This window comes from Notolepis coatsorum (genome assembly GCF_963971535.1).
Source record: "Notolepis coatsorum genome assembly, chromosome: 15".
In the NCBI taxonomy this organism is placed as follows: domain Eukaryota; kingdom Metazoa; phylum Chordata; class Actinopteri; order Aulopiformes; family Paralepididae; genus Notolepis; species Notolepis coatsorum.
Window position 1 is genome coordinate 56,573,257 of NC_140179.1, and position 20,414 is coordinate 56,593,670.

The following is a 20,414-nucleotide window of genomic DNA, read 5'->3' on the forward strand; positions in this document are numbered from 1 at the left end:
TAGTTCATAACGATACTCTTGTGCGAGTACAGATTATAGCCGCTCGTCTTTTTTTTCTCCGCCGCGAGATCGTTAAAAAACTACAAGTCCCACATTGCACTCAAGTCAACGGTCCAATCACAGTAGAGTGACGTGACTGGTTTCATGAGAAATAAAGCAAATGACCAATCGGAAGCTCTCGTTTGGCTTGTTTACTTCCGTCTGCTCTAGTCTATATCGGACCTCCATGAGCTAACGTTACTGTTTAAACAATGACCCAGTCAACTATTCACTTTTAGTTTAATACATGACGAGGCATTGTCTAACGGTATCTAGCTGGCTAGCTACTGATAGCTGCTGATATCAACAAATGCTCCAGCAATAGTCACCTCGAGTGCATAATACCTCCGTTCCCTCGTTAGCTAGCTAAAAGCTAGCTAACGTTAAATAGGGTCCAGCTGCATCGCCGGAGAATCCTTGCATGCTGAATGTAGGGTCTAGCTGAATATAGGGTCTAGCTGCAGGGCTGGAGAATCCTTGCTGGAGCTGGAGGTGGAGGCTACTCAAGTATACACACAGACAGTGGAGCTGTTTGCAGATAGCAAGCATTTTGACTTATTGCGTGGTGGCGATGTCTCGCAGATAATACAACTACAAGTATGATTATATAATATATATTTTATTTAAAAAAAAAATTATATAAAATATATATATTTTTTTTTAATCAAAACATTTTTGGCAGGTAAGAAATATGCTTGGCGGGTAGACTCTTCCCATCTACCCGCCACTGGCCGGTGAGTCAAAAAGTTAATTTCGCTCCCTGGGTGCAGTTGCTTTGAAGTTGCTGTAGCAGGTTACAGGTTGAAAAAACCCTCAGCTCGGAACTAGGCAAAATCTGCATATGGCTCGCCGACAACAAACTATCATTACACATGGGCAAAACAGAGTCCATTCTCTTCGGTTCAAATAACAAACTCAGCAAAACAGACGGCTTCTCAGTTACAGTGGGTGACAATATTGTCACAAGGAAAGATGAAATTACCTACCTGGGTTCCATCCTAGAGGCTAATCTTTCCTGTGACAAAATGGCATCCAATGTAATAAAAAAAGTCAATCAACGAACTCGATTCTTGTACCGGATCTCCTCCCTGGTAAACAAGAATACCCTGAAGACTCTGGCAGGAGCACTCATTCAAGGGTACTACGACTATGCTTGCACCTCATGGTACCAAAGCACCTCAAAGGCACTAAAAACCAAATTACAAACATCTCAAAACAAACTAGTAGTCAGACTACTACTTGACCTGACTCCTAGAACCCACCTCACCCCTGCACACTTTGCCAACCTAGGATGGCTTAGAGTAGACAACAGAGTACAGCAACTTGCAATGGGCCTGGTCTACAAGATACACTACACGACCAAGGCAGGGTTTCCGTTAGAAAAAATTGTTGCCGGTCTCCGTGACCTGCAAGATTTCAATCTACCGGACAAATGAGATTAATTCCGGTCATAGTTTATTGAGCTTTAAAACAATTTATAGGCAGACTATATAAAGAATGTCATCCTCAAGGCATGTAGATTTATAATATTATTATTTAAAACTAGGCTACTTTTGCGTATACAGTCATTAATATATTCCAAATAAAATAAGTCCCTCGATACTCCGTGCTGCTGCTGACTTGAAATAAAATAGACCGCGTATGTGGGCAGTCGGTCCGACACTAAACAGCAGTCTGTTATAATCACATTTTTATGAGCTAACGAATTCCGTTATATTGGACATTTGTATTAATTATATCAAGCGAAGAACTGAGAAATTTTGCAGAGAGAGACGGCAACATTATCGTGGCCGGGTTTGCGTGATGTATATCTCCACCTCCCAACGACTTGGTGCTGGTCATAATGTCCGGTGAAAACAACTCCCTCCAAGCACAACTTGACCACCCGAACCGTACCAAAACAGGCCAAAATTAAATAGCCCATGCGACGAACGATTCATTACATTCGTTTCATCGTTGCTCCACCAAGCAGCCGGTCCAACAATGAAAGCTGTTATCAGCGCGAGCCGGCCGCAGTTAGTTTGCAAGAAGCATCCAGCTGCAGACCCGCAGAGCAGCTTTCCAGGTCTGGGGACCGCACTGTGCCAGCAAAGCTGGTGGGTTCTGTGGGTCTGCAGCTGCATGCCTTCCGCAAATCCAGCAGCAAGCTCTCGCTGAGCGAAGCAACGACAACAAACGCAATGATTGTTTCGTTCATCGCATAGGCCACCCAACTCCAGCCCATCCAAATACAATTCAAATAATCAAACTGTGCCCAGAGGGAACTATTTTCACCGGACACTATGACCGGAGAGATTAAATATGTCGGACTTCAACAGATTTTGCCGGTCAAATACCGGTAATTACCGGCTAACGGAAACGCTGGACCAAGGTACCCATGTACATGTCAAAATACTTCCCAAAGGTCAGTGAATACCACGATCACAACACCAGAGGGAGCTCCACAAATCATGTAAAACCCAGATTCGGCTCAAACAAGGGACTAAACACGTTTCGCAATTATGCCACAACAATGTGGAACGCCCTACCCAAAGCTGTAAAGGAATGTAAATCACTACCCACCTTCAAAAACACTCTCAAAGAACACCTACGGGAGACTGCAATTCAAAACTGGCCCCTACAAATGTCCTAACCCAGTTGTACAATAAAGACCAAGCATGGCTTTGTCAGTATTCCAATGTACAGCCCCACCCAACCCCACCCCACCCCACCTACCCAACCTCCTCCAATGTACAGTTTCCATGTCAAATGTATGTCATTATTCCAATGTACAGTGTGTCCCCCCCCTACCCAACCCCCCCCCCCACCTCCAATGTACAGCCCCACCCCACCTACCCAACCTCCCCCAATGCACAGTTTCTATGTCAAATGTATATACTCTTCTTCTGGATTTTTTTAGTATCACAAACAGTACTGTATTTGAAAATCTGGTATGTCATAAATGTATAGATGTAGCAGTACTGTCTATCTGTATGTCATGTGTGTCATATGATGAATTGAAAATGGGGGACCCTGATGGAAACAAGATGAAAGTCTTTCTCAGGTCTGCATCCTCTTAACAATTGTATGTATTGAGCTGTACTGTACTGTACCCATTCTGCAATCTGTTAATAAACTTTTCAATCAATCAATCAATCAATGTAGAGGCCTTTAAGTCATACTGGTTAGCAGTGTAACTAGTCAGAGTAGGTAAGGGATATACAGATATATTTATAGTATACTATCTACTAGGGGTGTAACGGTACGCGGATACGTACTGTACCGCGTCAATGTGGTCCTCCGGTACAGTACGGGCTGTGCACCGTACGATTGCAACGGTATGGTCAACCTTTTTTTGCTGAACTTAAATCCCCCCGGCCCCCGTAATTTATCAACAACACTGCGGTCTGCTGTGAGCATTATAAAACAAACGTGTGTGTAACCGACCGTGAATTAAAGTGTCCATGCTGTTTGTAATTTTAACAGCAGATACTTTCTTAAATGCCATCCTCCCGACAGAGCGGTGTTGATGGGGAGCTCAGATGGGTTCGCTTGCTGGTGTTATTAGCATTAGCTGAAGAGCTAACCGAAAAGCTAGTTTTAGCTTTAACATTACCTTGGCTAAAGTTGGGGCTATTCATAATCCAGCAATAATGGCTGCAGACCTGCAAGCAAAGTACAGCAAGTTGGCACAGGAGTATTCCAAGGTAAATCACTTTTTCACCAGTAACGTTATATTGTCTTGTTTCCATCTAACGTTAGCTAATGCTAGCTAACCTAGCTCACGTTAGAGTCATCACTGATCGACCTCTCGCACACAATTAATGACATGTTGCGGACAGCCATATCGGTGACAATGTTTAGCTTTTAGTGCCAAATGATAAGAGTCTGAGGCGGAGTCTCAAAAGAGAATGTTGAATATTTATTGTGCAAAAATCACAACAGATCCTCTGCTACTTCACCGGAGCCAGCATTGTAGACTGAGTAGGGTATATCTGCAGAGCCACTGGGTAGCGAGTGCAAAGTGACTGAGTGGATCATTGGAGTAGGGTATATCTGCAGTGCTGCAGCCCCATAATACAGTATCATTAATCAATCACCTGTTGTTGAATAAATACCATTACTTTCTAGTTATTACTAAAAAAAACAGTATATATAAAACAGTAGCTGTATATATATATATATATATATATATATATAAAGTATAATTTATATAATTCGTTTTAATTTTTTTTGTTTTAATGTATGCACTGGTATGCACTGGTATCCTCCCCCCCCCCCCCCCCCCACTGTACCGAAAAAAATACCGAACCGTGACTTCAAAACCGAGGTACGTACCGAACCGTGGATTTTGTGTACCTACTATCTACAGATATTCACTGTACTATAATTATGTGACCTGTAGGGCTGTCTTAAATACTTCGAAGCTTCGTTCGATGGCACAAGCTTCGAACATTAAAAAAAAAGCGAAGTTAAAAAAAATATATCAATTTCTTTTTTTCAAACTCTTTTTTTTTTTTGCTTCGATGTGTGTGTGTGTGTGTGTGTGTGTGTGTGTGTGTGTGTGTGTGTGTGTGTGTGTGTGTGTGTGTGTGTGTGTGTGTGTGTGTGTGTGTGTGTGTGTGTGTGTGTGTGTGTGTGTGTGTGTGTGTGTGTGTGTGTGTGTGTGTGTGTGTGTGTGTGTGTGTGTGTGTGTGTGTGTGTGTGTGTGTGTGTGTGTGTGTGTGTGTGTGTGTGTGTGTGTGTGTGTGTGTGTGTGTGTGTGTGTGTGTGTGTGTGTGTGTGTGTGTGTGTGTGTGCTACCCATCCCAGTTAGGACAGCCGAATCCTGTCCCAATAAACTAACCTACACTGTAACACGCAACACTTTGATGAACATTGTTACTCAGCTGATAGAGTTGTACCCTTCTTGCTGTCTTGTCGTACAGAACTTGTAAGTCGCTTTGGATAAAAGCGTCAGCTAAATGACTAAATGTGGGTGTGTGGGTGTGCGCGCGCCTTGTAGAATTCCACACATAAGAAAGAAAGATACTGGGATGAATAAACAAAATAGGAAATAAAATGTAGAAATGCATGCAATACATAAATAAATATGAATCTCCATATATGAAATATAACATTTAGATAAGGTGCTACTGAGATGTTTTGGTGAGTTCTTTGTTTTTTTGTGGAAGTTGCCCTTCTTAAAAATGCATGAACATTCACTGGTAATTGGTCTGTAGTGGAGTCTAAGGTCTACATTGCCGGACCATGTAGAATCCGGACCTTGTAGACTGACATAATTCTGTGCATAGTTTAGTCTACACAGGCCATATTTCAAATAATCAAAATCTTACTTCATTCATCTTAAACATTCTTGATTTGGGGGATTGGTAGTTCCCATGAAATCTGAAGTTGTTCAAACGACAACAGCGATCCACCTTGAATTAAATCACACAGCCGAGTGAAACCTTGTTGGATGCGTCACAGTCACGAAAGGGGCTACTTAATTAATTAATCCAACCCACTTTATTTATAGAGCACATTTAAAAACAACAAAGTTTACGAAAGTGCTGTACAAGTCCCACAACATAAGATAAAAAAATAAAAAAAAAATCGAAGCTTCGAATTAAAATCGAAGCTCGGCCCCGAAGCTTCGATTGCCAAAAAAAGCTTTGAAGGGCAGCCCTAGTGACCTGTACCTTACCTGTACAGTGTACCCCCCTCCCCCATGCTGCTATAATACCTGAATTTCCCCAAGGGGATCAATAAAGGAATATCGATTCGTATGTAAAAAATTAAATGATTATATACAGGTATACTACAGACAGATATGGATATTATACAGTTAGGTCCATAAATACCACCACAATGGACCAAATTAAGCGATCAAGATGTGCTTTAAATCCAGTTTAATCACCTGTACATTGTATAATTACTATTGCACTTTACTGTTACATTTGCACTCTGTTTGGATGTCAAACTTCTATTCATGGTACTGTACTACTCTGCGTGAATATAAATAAATACAGGTCTGAAACAGGGCCTTTGTTTTCTGGCCTATGGTTATTTTCTCCCAACCTCATAATATGAGCGTTGTATAGGCTGGTCATAACAGCTATGGTGGCAAAAAAAACGGTTGCTCATTCAAAGTTACTAATTCGATTTTAAGAGGGAGAAAGACATTTCAGCCTAAAATGTTAAACCTCGCTGACGAGCTCGGAATAGTTGGTGTGCTCACGCCGCTATCTTGCCTGTGCAGATTTTCAGCTTTCATTTGAGGGTATTTACATACAAATGAGGCGAATAGTGTAAACAGTTTTTACATGTGCCCCCACACAAGTGACAAACTAACAATCATAAATCAAATTGTCATTTTTAATACATGGTTGCAAATCATTTGCAGTCAATGACAGCCTGAAGTCTGGAACCCATGGATGGACATCACTAGAGTGACTAGACACTGGGTTTTATCCCTGGTGATGCTGCGTCTCTACAATTCGTAGCCGCATTTCTGCAGACCCCTCTCTGATTGGTTGAGCTCCATTTCTGCAGACCCCTCTCTGATTGGTTGAGCGAAGCCCCTCTCTGATTGGTTTAGCTCGTCACGCCGTAAAAGGCGGATGTAATGTTATCATATCAAGAAGATAAGCAGAAATGTACTACCAGATTCGCGTATAACGTTATTTATTTCGCGTGACTTCGCGGTTTATTCCATTATATAACATAACGTTGTTATTTCGCAGTTATTTCGCGGTTTATTCACATAACGTTATATTGTTTACACTGTCTTTCTTCTATTATAACCCTCCCAAATCATATTCAGAAAGTATCAGAGAGACTTCTATTGACCAAGGAATTAGTTATTATTTCGCGGTTTATTCACATAACTTTATATTGTTTACACTGTCTTTCTTCTATTATAACCCTCCCAAATCATATTCAGAAAGTTTATTATTGGTTAATGACAAACCAATTAATCCTATCCAACATATGTGTAAAGGCACACACAACATATTCCAGTTAACGGTATATTTGTTTAATGATTCGTTATGGCGTAATCAATACTTGCATGCGTATAAATTGCGTTCGCGACCTCCATGTTTTGGGGCTATTCATCAGAAAACTCGGATCCGGGATTCGGCTCCCATCCGTCGGGCAACAACTGTGGGTTTTCAGCCTCTCTCTCTGGAGCTTAACGGAGTTTCGACTCCTGGCTGGAGGAGCTTGTCGCGGCTCATGCACATGCGCGCGCTCGGCCAATCAGAGAGGGGTCTGCAGAAATGGCCTCAACCAATCAGAGAGGGGTCTGCAGAAATGCGGCTACGAATTGTAGAGACGCTACTCAGCAGCGTCTCTACAATTCGTAGCCGCATTTCTGCAGACCCCTCTCTGATTGGTTGAGCTCCATTTCTGCAGACCCCTCTCTGATTGGTTGAGCGAAGCCCCTCTCTGATTGGTTTAGCTCGTCACGCCGTAAAAGGCGGATGTAATGTTATCATATCAAGAAGATAAGCAGAAATGTACTACCAGATTCGCGTATAACGTTATTTATTTCGCGTGACTTCGCGGTTTATTCCATTATATAACATAACGTTGTTATTTCGCAGTTATTTCGCGGTTTATTCACATAACGTTATATTGTTTACACTGTCTTTCTTCTATTATAACCCTCCCAAATCATATTCAGAAAGTATCAGAGAGACTTCTATTGACCAAGGAATTAGTTATTATTTCGCGGTTTATTCACATAACTTTATATTGTTTACACTGTCTTTCTTCTATTATAACCCTCCCAAATCATATTCAGAAAGTTTATTATTGGTTAATGACAAACCAATTAATCCTATCCAACATATGTGTAAAGGCACACACAACATATTCCAGTTAACGGTATATTTGTTTAATGATTCGTTATGGCGTAATCAATACTTGCATGCGTATAAATTGCGTTCGCGACCTCCATGTTTTGGGGCTATTCATCAGAAAACTCGGATCCGGGATTCGGCTCCCATCCGTCGGGCAACAACTGTGGGTTTTCAGCCTCTCTCTCTGGAGCTTAACGGAGTTTCGACTCCTGGCTGGAGGAGCTTGTCGCGGCTCATGCACATGCGCGCGCTCGGCCAATCAGAGAGGGGTCTGCAGAAATGGCCTCAACCAATCAGAGAGGGGTCTGCAGAAATGCGGCTACGAATTGTAGAGACGCGGTGATGCTCTGCCAGGCCTCTATTGCTGTCTTCAGTTCCTGTTTGTTCTTGGGGCATTTTCCCTTCAGTGTTGTCTTCAGCAAGTGAAATGCATGCTCAATTGGATTCAGATCAGGTGATTGACTTGGCCATTACATAACATTCCACTTCTTTGCCTTAAAAAAGTATTTGGTCGCTTTCGCAGTATGCTCCGGGTCATTGTCCATCTGCACTGTGAAGCGCCGTCCAATGAGTTCTGAAGCATTTGGCTGAATATGAGCAGATACTATTGCCCAAAATACTTCAGAATTCATCCTACTGCTTTTGTCAGCAGTCGCATCATCAATAAATACAAGGGAACCAGTTCTATTGGCAGCCATACATGCCCACTAGGGTTGGGAATCACCTGTTTCATCACAATATCATACAATATTGATTCTTTGGACAACGATACGATTCAGGTGCCTGTGATCGATATGAGACAATATCATATTCCCATTTAACACAATCCATAACATTTATTATCAACTCAAAAAAGGAAACGAAAATATCATTTGACATTTTTATTTTTGAGCTCTTCCAGACATTTAAATGAAAAACAATATTGTTTTTTAATACAAATAGCCCTCCTGTGTTCACTGTAAAGTGCCACGTTTTGGTATATTGAGCTTTAAAATGTTCACATCCTATTAACGGATGTGTACGGTGGTGTAGTGGTTAACACTGTCGCCTCACAGCAAGAAGGTCCAGGGTTCGATTCCCGCTTGGGGACCAGGTTTCCATGATGCCAGGTACCCAGGTGGGGTATCTCCCAGGCCTTTCTGTGTGGAGTTTGCATGTTCTCCCCATGCTCGCAAGGGTTTCCCCCCCGATAAGATAAACCCAATGGAAAAACATGCACAACAACAGATCGCTAACACTGTAGTGTCCTTGACGAAGACGGACAGGAGCACTTGGATTGGTCCCCGGGGCGCGGCTCACGTTGACGCCCTATCTGCTCCCGGCCAGGGTTCGAAATTAACGGGGGCTCGGGGCAAAATGCCCTTGAAAATGGACAAAATGCCCCCGAATATCAGTTAAGGGGGGCAGAAAATGCCCCTGACAGTTTACTAATTATATATATAATTATATATATGATCTACAGTGCGAGCACTTCCCTTGTATTTGGCCCTAATAATATGTGTGTGTGCGCCACCCGGAAAAATCATTTACTCGAGACGAGTGACGATTACAAAACAGCTCCGCTGTTATAATAGTCCCACATTACACAAGGCGCATAAACGTCCAATCACAGTAGCGCCCGAAAACAAAGTCACGGTACCGGCTTAGGCAAGTTATACATTCAGAATCAGACAACGCAAAAAAATCAGCCAGCCATGAAGCCCATTCATTTTTATTTTGAGCAAAAGAGAGACGAGGAGAAAGAGAGGAATCCGGCTGACATGGCTTTTGAAGTGATATTCGCACGTGTTTTTGCGGGTCCAGTCCCCACGGTATGTTGACAGAATTTGCAAAACACCTTATCGACTGAAGCATAAAAGTCATTAGGATACTGCTCTGCTCTGAATTTAGGGCTTAGTGGGGAATTTCTTCCGACGTTAACGTTAACGACGCACCGAAGCAGCTAGACCATTTCTCCGTGTTGTGTGTAACACGCAGCGGTCCCCGCCTCCTCCCTCCTTGCAACAAACGTTCCACCCAAAAACGGAATTTCTATTTCATAATGAATTAAATAATTGTATAAAGAATTTTCAATGTTCTGTCATCTAATAATATATTCCATTACCTTTCCTATCTGTATCAAAGTCAAAATGTTGGTATCATAACAACACTACAACATACAAAAGCAGCTTGACAACCGATATCCTTTGCGTTTGATTGATTGAAAACTTTATTAACAGATTGCAGAATGGGTACAATACAGTACAGCTCAATACACACAAGTTAAGGGGATGCAGACCAGAGAAAGACTTTCGTCTTGTTTACATCAGGGTCCCCCATTTTCAATTCATAGTGTGCACACGCACAGTATAATAATGCATGAGATAAATAGTTAATAAACTCTGTTACTTGAACAATTTTCACTGTGCTCCTAAATTTCTTTGTGTGCTCCTAAATTTTTATTTAGATTTTATTTATTAACATTTTATTTAGGAGCACATGTGCTCCTTGGGAAAAAGGTTAGCGTAGAGCCTAGAGCCATATGAAATCCGTTTTATTATTTTCCAAATTCCATTTTATTTTTTCCCAAATTCCATTTTTTCCGTTTTAATATTTCAGAATTCTGTATTTTGCCTTTTATGCTCATTTTACCATCAGAAATAGTGTCTAATAAGTGGGAATGAATAAATGTCCACAATTGAATACGATATAACAGTCCATTTAATGTTTTTAAGTGCTGCAACTCAGAAATACAGTTCAATTTTACACAATATTTTTCAATTAATATTGTGACAAAATAAAAATACATATTTCAAGTGTAAACAATAGATACAGCTAGCTATTACTGACATTATCACAATGACAATGTCAGTAACCTAGCTATATCTATTATATTGTGATGAAATTTAGTAATGCATAATTTAGGCACCTTTAGTTTAGTTTATTTCGTTTATAAAGGACAGTGTATAATGGCAATCGTTTGCATTAAACAAATGGAAGAAGCTATCATTTCCATCTATAGTCCTATGTACTGTAACGTTTCATAGCTATTTAAGTTTATTTAGATGATAAGGGGCAGTGTATAATGACAATCGTTTGCATTAAACAAATATGGGTGCACCAGATTTAGCTAGAACTTCTAGAAGCTATCATTTCCATAGATAGTCCTATAACGTTACATAGCTATTTAAGTGTATTTAGTTTATAAAGGGCAGTGTATAATGAAATGGATGGGTGCACTAGATTTAGCTAGACGCTAAACGTCCTAACGTTATAGCTATTTAATCACAATAGTGTCGCAAGTGTTTTTGCGGGTCCAGTCCACGGAACGTTGACAGAATTAGCAAAACACCTTATCACCGGAGGCATAAAAGTCATTAGGATACTGTTCTGCTCTGAATTGAGGGCTTATTGTGGAATTGTTTCGCTTCTTGACGATGTACTGAAGCAGCCAGACGCTTGAGCACCGCGGCTGTGTTGTGTGTAACACGTTGTAGAGTCCCCGCCTCCCCGGTCGCGTGTGCACCAAACGTTCCACCCAAAAACGAAATTTCAGTCCAGATTAGGCCAAATTCTGCAATATTCCACGTTTTGCAGTTGATTCCATTTTTATTGGTTAATTCCGCGATTCCGTCCGCGATTCCGTGAACGCGGATTTCATATGGCTCTAGTAGAGCCCTATATATGGAGACATTAACATTACATTATCAAACATAGGGACGAAGACTGTAAAAAAAAGTGTCAACCATGTTTTATAATCCTTATGTTAATTTTCATCATAAAAATTTAGTGCCCCCGAAATACAAAAAAAAGCCCCCGAAAATCAATTAAGGGGGGCAAAAAAAGCCCTTGAAAAAAAATGTTAATTTCTAACCCTGCTCCCGGCTGCCCATGGAGGGTAGGACGACGGGATGGGTCAAGCGCAGAGACTCAAGCGCAGAGACTCAATCGCATCGGCGACTGAGGAAAGACAATGCGTGTGTGTGTGTATTAGTGGTCTGCAAGGGCCTTGAAATGAAGCCCGTACCGAGCCCGTGAACTTCAGGCCCTGCCCGAAAATAAGCCCGACTGTAAATAATATTTTAGGCCCTAGCCCGCGTGAAAACCCGATTTTTTTTTTTATTATTTATTATTAATTTTTTTTTTTATTTGTTTTAAATATTCGAAACACGGTTTTATATGAACTTAATAAATAAACAAAAACGAAAATGTTCAATAGGTCTACCTAAATAACAGATAGTGAAAACGAAAGAAACATTAATATATATATTATAACATATAGCCAAAAATTATTTAATTTTTTTGTTTTAAATATTCTAAACACTGTTTATATATTAACTTAATAAATAAACAAAAACGAAAATGTCCAATAGGTCTAACTAAATAACACATTATCATGCTGAAAACTAACAACCAGTATAGCCTTTTTTCGCAAATTCTATTTCCCAGCGCGAGTCAGCCTCGTAAAACTCGTAATTTGAAGGCTATATGGAATCTTCTTTGACACACACACACACACACGACACAATAGCCTACTCAGTCACTGTACAAACAAACAGAAAACATAAATCAGATTTCGAGCAGAGCAACATTTATATAATGAAAGCGCAACAGAACAGGGCAGCAGCGACGTCACCCCAGACACCAGCAAATAATAATAATCAAACTCACCACTTCGCTGTGTTGATGTCAGCAAGGCGTTGAACAACGTTAACAACGTTAACATCCAAGAACAAATTAAAACATTCGCCAACTGGCTATATTCCAACTTCAACCTATGCCGCTTCGGTCTGGTTAATTTGTTCATCATCCACCTGAGCCGCGCGCTCCCCTCGAGTTATCATCCACCTGAGCCGCGCGCTCCCCTCGAGTTATCATCCACCTGAGCCGCGCTCTCCCCTCGAGTTATCATCCACCTGAGCCGCGCGCTCCCCTCGAGTTATCATCCACCTGAGCCGCGCGCTCCCCTCGAGTTATCATCCACCTGAGCCGCGCGCTCCCCTCGAGTTATCATCCACCTGAGCCGCGCGCTCCCCTCGAGTTATCATCCACCTGAGCCGCGCGCTCCCCTCGAGTTATCCCTGCAGGCTGCGGAGGGAGACATCCAAATGTTTCCAAAAATGCAACTTTCCCTTATTTTTTATCTGTTAACCTATACATCTTGACTCCTCAGACACGAGGCTTTCACGCTCTGATGACAGCACTACGTTACGCGAAAATGAAACAGAAACTTATGGTTAACCTATAACCCTAGTTATATGAGTATAGCGAGCGCAAAAAAAAAAAGCAATAAAAAAAAAAAATTTTTAAAGAGGGCACTGCCCGGCCCGGCCGAGCCCGAATTATTTATTTAAAAACAAAGCCCTACCCAGCCCGAACCCGTCGGGTCGGGTAGGGCCCCGTCGGGCTTGGGCAAGGTTGCAGTGCACTAGTGTGTATCCCGGTGTGTGTGTGCCGCTCCAATTGCATGTCCAGTTCGTTGCATGCCGAATAAAGACCCCCCTAAAGAGGTCCTGCATTATTATTATTATATTATATAACACTTTCAGTGCCCGGCCATTAACATGGGAAACATGGTTAAATGCCAGGAGGACCCACTTCAATGATAGCATTGTGAACGCATAATCTCTGTCTTAAATTATGGCTATGTGTCTAATCTGCCTGTCGCTTATCAATGACTTGTTTGCAGTCAACATTGTCGAAACGGATTGTTTTTTAATCGGTTCATTTTCGTTTTATAGCATTTTGAAAAGCCCTAGTTTTTCAGGAAAATATATAGATTCCGTGATAAAAGGCATTTACTGGAATATTCTAGCATACACAAAAACATTTTTCTGCCTATTTATGAATCGTTTTCAAATAAACGCTAGATTATCGATAGTATGTGTACTTATGCACGCTATAGAGGCGGTCTGAAAAATGTATTCTCTCATTTCCTCATCAGCGATCACAGCCACACATAGGGCAAACGCTTATATCTCTGTGAAAACAGCTCTGATTAAGACTGGTAAAATAAATTCCTTACCTGAGATCAGATGTTATCCAAAAAGATTATTCCAATTTGTAGGTGCATTGTCTGATATAATTATAAATTACATATAATATAATTGTTTGCTTGATAGACGAAGGTTGCAACATAATTATGTAATGTCATGTCGTTGGCTGTGAGAGCAGCCCCACTGCACCCAGGCAGCACAGCCGAGTGAAACCTTGTTGGCTGCGTCACAGTCACGAAGGGGGCTACTTAATTAATTAATCCAATCCACTTTATTTATAGAGCACATTTAAAAACAACAAAGTTTACCAAAGTGCTGTACAAGTCCCACAACATAAAAAAATTTGTATAATTAAAAAAAAAACGTATTTTTTTTCTTTCTTTCGAAGCCCCGAAGCTTCGATTGCCAAAAAAAGCTTCGAAGGTCAGCCCTACATTTGCCAGAGTGAGTAAATGCAACCGGGACAGCAACAAGTGGCGAGCACTTACAACAACAGTAACACAGTATTTGGTTGCGGAGATGGTGCTCTTCCGGACTGTAGAAAAGCCACCATTCAGAGCTTCAGTCCTTCGACAAGCCGTATGAACTGCCGGGCAGAACCTATTTTTCAGGAACAGCCATACCAGAAATGTACTTGAAAGTAAGAAACAAAATCGTAGCCGAGATAAAAGAAGTGGACCATTTTTCGGTCACAACGGACATGTGGTCCAGTGTAAATATGATGCCCTACATGAGCCTCACGTTGCACTACCTCACTCCCAACTGGGAACTGAAATCCAAGTGCTTGGAGATTGTTTTCACACCAGAAAGCCATACAAAAGAATATCTGGCCGAAACCCTTCGCTGCTTATTCCGAGAGTGGATGGGTTGCATTACCGATAATGGGGCAAACATTGTTGCAGCAGTGCGGGAATTGGGCTGGCAATGGCTAAACTGTTTTGGCCACAATCTTCACCTGGCGGTCACCAATGCGATGACATCAGAGAAGGAGCATGTGGCACGTGCCATGGGTCTGTGCCGAACATTGGTCACCACGTTTTCTCAGAGCTGGCAGAAGAAAAGAAAACTACAGAGAGAACAGGATGAACTCAAAATGCCCAGGAAAAGCTTAGTTCTGGTGAGTTAAATAGCCTAGCCATTTTAATTTTTAAATTAAATGCTTCAGTTTAATTAAATATATATTTTTATGTTAATAATTTAACAGCTGATTAAACGAAATTCCCATCTATCCTGCAAAATAATGTCATGATTTTCAAACCGTTTCCTCCATTATTAACGCTTTGACTGCCACGCTGTTTTTCCATCTGTACTCCCTGGTGCCAGCGTTTTTTGACAATTTTCACGATGTTTGCAGACCCATCGTATATTCTATATTATAGCTATGGAGACAATAGTATGGCTAATTTGAAAGGAAATATGTATACTCCAACAGGGAACAACCTGTTTATTTCTACATACCTTCGTTCCTGCGCTATCCCATGCTAAAAATTGTCCTGTTTCAAAATAATCCAGTTTAGTTTCCTGGAATGCGAGATATGACGCGTTTTGTGCGCATTTCGTGCTTGTTGCTCACCTGATACCTATATTATTTCCAGGTCAAAGGTAAACATGACCATACATAGAATGATTGTATTCACAAAGTCCACTCTTGCTCCGAAGGAACAATAAATAACAGGAACAATAAATAACTGGCAGCGCCCAACAGATAACGTTAGTGTTACATCCAAACAGCCTGTTTGAAAATACTAGAATTCAACATAGTCTGGTGAAAACGCACCTTATCATCCATAAGTGTGATCATTTTGTCCTCTTCATAATAATCTCCAATAGTTCGCGATCGCCATTGCCGGTACCAGTTGCCTCTGGAGTGCTCTCAACTCCAGCAGCGACTACCGCGGAACGTTACCTCCTCAGCCGGTTTGACTATAGTATTTTTATGATTTACCAGAAGTGCTGAGTCCAATGTAGTCTGGTGAAAATGCACCAGACGATGCATAAGTGTGATCGTTTTGTCGTCTTCATAATAATCTCCAATAGTTCGCTTGCCATTGAATAGGCAGTTCCGAGGCTAGTGGCTACTAATCTGGCCAGCAGTGAGTGAGCAACCCCCCCCCCCCCCCCCCACAGTAAACTAGCCCAGTTCAAAAGGAAGGTGATACTGCCACCCAGGGTTAGAAAAAAATAAAAATCTAGGGAATTTTGGTGGGCTTTTTTTTGTATTTCGGGGGCACCGAATTTTTATGATAAATTAACAAAGATTATAAAACATTGTCGACACTTTTTTTTACAGTCTTCGTCCCTATGTTTGATAACGTAATGTTAATGTCTCCATATATAGGGCTCTACGCTAACCTTTTTCCCAAGGAGCACATGTGCTCCTAAATAAAATTTTAATAAAAAAAAAAAAAAAAAATTAGGAGCACACAAAGAAATTTAGGAGCACAGTGAAAATTGTTCAAGTAACAGAGTTTATTAACAAACTATTTATTACATGCATATTATACTGTGCGTGTGCATACTAGGGCATAACAAAAAATATTGTTTGTTTCCTGTTGGTTGTCAGTTAAGGCCATGGGTAGGTAGGGAATTTATTTTATTAAATTTTTTTACTTTATTCTTTCCCACAGCGACTATGGATAGGGAATTTCTTTATTTAATTAAAATGTTCACAACAACATGGATGCATGTACTCTGCCAGCATGTTTAATATCCATAATACTAAAGGTTTGACTAAGATTTCTATGAAACTTTATTCATTTTTTTTTTTTTTAATAATTAAAAAAAAACTCATAAAATATATTGGGTCGCACCTAAATCGACAGGGTCGGTCGGCAACCGGAAACAAACCATTATTTTTTTTTGGGCCTAGGGATGGGCGTGAGTAATCGTTACTCGTAGCTAGGGATGCCCCCCGGACCCCGGTTTTAAACGGGAACCGGTACTATATTAGAAAATACCGGAGTATTTATAAGCTCCGACGTCCTCGGTACTGCTATCGATACTCTAGAGAAATTATTATTATTATTATTATTATTATTTAAAAGTTGCGAACGATCTCTCCTCTCTCTGTCTCTGCACGAGAAGCGAGCCGCAGCGAGTCATTATTACACACACTCCTCGCGAGTCGCGCTACACATACGGGTATTTCGTTCTTATACATACGGGTACTCCTTAATGAAAGCGCTGTCTCCGTGCTGAAGCGTGCTGCACACAGACACGGACAGCTCTGAGTCTGCATGCACTGAGTCGTGATGGCGGATAGAGCGAAGCGTTCTAAAGTATGGATATACTTTACAAGGGTCAATGCCGACAACGCACGTTGCCACAAGTGCAACAAAACATTTGCCAGTAAGGGTGGCAATACGAGCAATCTATCAAAACATTTATTGGCAAAACACGATATTAGTGTGCAGAAATGCGCCGTATTCGATTGCCTTGCGCGCAGTGGTCCATCTGCATCCACGTCCACTGCAGCCGGTAAGCCAAGATACGGAGTTTCCTAGGCTAATAACGAATTATTACAAATAGGCTAATAAACTAAATAATTGTTTAGCTACAAATACTACAATCTAAAAACGTTTTATAGGTCGTCAAGCTGAGGCGTCAGCCACCAATGTGTCCCAGGCCAGTGAGCCCACCACACATCCTCCCTCTACCTCCACCACCCAAAGTCCTTTCTCCCTAGCAGCTAGAGGAAAGATGACGGAGGATAGGGTGAACGAGTGTCACAGGGCTGTGACAAAGTTTGTTGTCAAAGGCCTGCACCCATTCTCTACAGTGGAGTCCAAGGACTTTAGGTAACAACTAATCATTCAGTGTATATCGTTTTTTTTGTATACATAGTTGTATAACTTGTCTGTTGTTGTTATAAGTTATTATTGAAGCAGCTATTCCCACCACTCCACACAAATTTACAATAATTCAATCATTTCTAATCTTTACTGTAGGGAGATGACCAATGTTCTCAACCGCAAATATAAAAAAGAACCGATAAGAGTATCGATAAAGTACCGAACCGTTAAGCAGTATCGATAAGAGTAGTAGTATCGATAAAATCCTAACGATACCCATCCCTACTCGTAGCTATGAGAAGAAAATCAAAACTATTAATTAATTTTCTGAGAAAAATATATTATTTATTTTTTACATATTTTTTCACATGTATGTGTAAGATTATAACTGTTTGTTGGTTTCCTTAAATATATATACGTGAATGAACAAAAATAAGTAAAAAATATATATTATATATATCAAATATAAAAAAAAAATAAGTTTTTCCCCCTTTTCGAGTAATACACGATCACTCGAGTATAGCATGCGATCAATTGATCTGGATTTTTCTTTAAAATGCCCTCCCTAGTGCATACTAAGGGCTAAACATCTGTGCAAAGTGTCTGGGGCTTTTCTTGCCCCCCCTTAACTGATTTTCGAGGGCATTTGGTAAATTTTCGAGGGCATTTTGCCCCAAGCCCCCCTTAATTTCGAACCCTGCTGCCACCTATCGGGATTCGATGGTCATTTAAATTCCAATTCACTCAGAGCTACAAGAAGGTCCGGCTGACTGTTTAGTATAATAATAATAAAAAAATAAAACGAGTATAAAAAAATTTGGCGGCGAAAGTATACTCGTTTTTGGCAGTCAATGAGTTAAAGTAGCATTTTTTAATCAGGCTTATATTGAGCCTTTAGACTCATTTATTTTTACGACAACATCCTTAGCCTACTCTTGTTATTTTTATGGCGGTTACCACGGCGGTTTGAATGGCTTCGCTAATTTGTGCGGTAAGGAAAAAATCAATATCGCGGCAGCTCTATCCTAACCCTGTCAAAACAGCAGTCAAAGTGTATATTTTCAGCACTGTTTGTTTACCAATGATTTTAATTGTTATTAGTGAAATATGAGTTCATAGAAATCTCAGCACATCGAGTCAGAAAAAGGCACTTATTGACACAAGGACTTGGCGCAACCTAACTTGAGTAGTCTTTTGAGAGAAGAGAACGGGGCTTTTGAATTTTTAAAAACTACACTTCCCAGCTCACGCCCTGTCAATCATCTGACTTCCAATGTGAAGCTTTTTTTTTCTTTCTTGTTATTATTGGGATCATATCTCACGGGTAAAACAAACCTGAACATTATTGCCATAAAATAGAACACAGTTAGTTTATCTACCTTTCTGTGAACGTCTAGCAAAAAAACTTGTTGCAATCGGATGAAAAATGGTGGAGCAATTTTACATTATAAAAAAGTAACTGTACTTACAGTAGATTTCATTCACGGTTTTTGCTGCCCTGTCGGGGGCGCCTGGTGGTACTAAATCCAGATTGAACTCTGCCATTGGAAAGAGAAGATTTGGCCCGATCCATAGATGTGTGACTTGACCAAATTAAGGTCATTTATAGGCCTGATATTCTACTGGTACTGTATACAAAACCACCTGTAAATCATCTGCCCTTTATTCATTTGCTTAGATGTGTTGTACACATGATCTCAAGAATGTGCTGAATGAGCTCAGTGGCAATATTCTCCTTTGGTTCATTACAATTTACTAGGGATACTCGATATTGGCCTTTTTACCTATACCGATATTGTCCAACTCTTAATTTCCGATACCGATATTTTCCGATATCACATTTTAATGCCGATATCGGCTGATAATATCGGTAGGCCGATAATATCGGACATCCCTACAATTTACCCAAGCCTAGTAACAGACACAATATTTCTGACACTGGGAATACATTCCCTGAGATCCATAGATGTCCCTATATACCAAGAACATGCAAATGGACCTTGTAGAAGTGGAGCAATCTTCCATTTACTTAGGCATGTGTTTTTACTTTAGGCAGATTTTCTAAAAATATGGCTAGGGCTTAAGAGGTTAAACTGTGGGAGCAAAAGCCTACCACAAAAAAACAAGATACTTTTTTGTATATGAAAGAGCAGTGCGAAAGATTAATACTAATAGAAAATGTACAGCCTTTATTTTAATACTTTGGTTGCCACTTGTTAACATGGTAAAACGTGGTTGAATGCCAGCACCCACTTCAATGATAGCATTGTGAATGCATAATCTCTGTCTTAAATTATGTGTCTAATCTGCCCGTCATTTATCAATGACTTGTTTGCAGTCAACATTGTCGAAACGGATTGTTTTTTAATCGGTTCATTTCCGTTTTATAGCATTTTGAAAAGCCCTTGTTTTTCAGGAAAATATATAGATTCCGTGATAAACGGCATTTACTGGAATATTCTGGCATAAAAACAGTAATTTTTCGGCCTATTTATGAATAGTTTTCAAATAAACGCTAGATTATCGATAGTATATGTGTACTTATGCACGCTATAAGCGATCTGAAAAATATATTCTCATTTCCTGATCAGCGAGCACACACACACACACATAGGGCACACGCTGATATATAGGTCAAAACACTATATATATATATATAGCGTTGCTGGCATTCAACTGGCGGCATGAACTAACGACAACGCGTCCGTGGCACTCAAAGTGTTAATGGCTGGGTTGTTATTTAAGTAGCTGGAGTAAAAGTGCCAACATTATTTTCTACCAAA